Consider the following 988-nt stretch of genomic DNA (forward strand, 5'->3'; position numbering starts at 1 on the left):
GTGTTTTATAATCAAACTCATTTTGTGTTCATTTCATTTAAGTTAGCAGCTCAGTAACACGTCCTACCTATCTTTGAAGGTCTAGTTGTATAAGAAAGGCAAAGACTTAATCCTAGAGGTGCGGGGATGCTTCAGGGTAACAAAATACCAGCAAAATGCACATCTGCCTGCTGGTGTTGGTCACAAACCCGGCTCTGTCACAAAGCACATTTCATGTGCTCGGCCCCACCCAATGTGTAAGAATACTTTCCTGAAAACTATTCTGAAAGTTAATGAACATATATGACTATGCTATAAAATGAAATGCATAACTAGTCCTTCAATAAAAAAACCTTTTATCCAATTTAAAAGAAAAGCTTTATTTCAGTGTTTGCATTTTGTTATTAATCTAGAATAATTTATCTCCAAAGATTGTAGGTGTTTCGTTTAAGCTTCTTTTCTAAAATGGAGTCAGTCATAAATGGAATCATATCCTCACAAAAGAGACATTTTGAAGTGTGGAAATAAGGAGAAAATTTCTCCTTACCTCTCTGGATTCTCCTTGGGCTGTTTGAGCAAACAAATTAGTGTCAGACAGATTGGTAGGAGGAAAGGACACATTTGATTGCATCTCTATGGAGAATCCAGATGAGGATTCTAAAGCCAACAGGGTAAAATGAGGGGATGCATCCTGGGCTAGGGAATGACATGGGACCTGGGGCCTCCAGGGCTGAGGATGGTCACTCACATGTGAGTGGAGGGTGACTTACATGGCAAAGACCAGACACTCTGTGATTGTATGTGGCCATATAATACAGACAGGTTATGGGGCCCTCCCTGGTGGCACAATGGATTAGGATGCAGCACTGAAAGCTCACAGCAGCTGCTTCAGTGGAAGTTTGATTCCGGCCCCAGAGGATCCACAGGGCTCAGCAGACCTCTCCTGTCTCACCCACTGCTCACCTCAGCAGTGTCCTTTGTCAGTCTGTCTGTTCTGCTCCTCACTCTG

This window comes from Condylura cristata, unplaced genomic scaffold (genome assembly GCF_000260355.1).
Source record: "Condylura cristata isolate star-nosed mole 26May11 unplaced genomic scaffold, ConCri1.0 scaffold00010, whole genome shotgun sequence".
Taxonomy (NCBI): domain Eukaryota; kingdom Metazoa; phylum Chordata; class Mammalia; order Eulipotyphla; family Talpidae; genus Condylura; species Condylura cristata.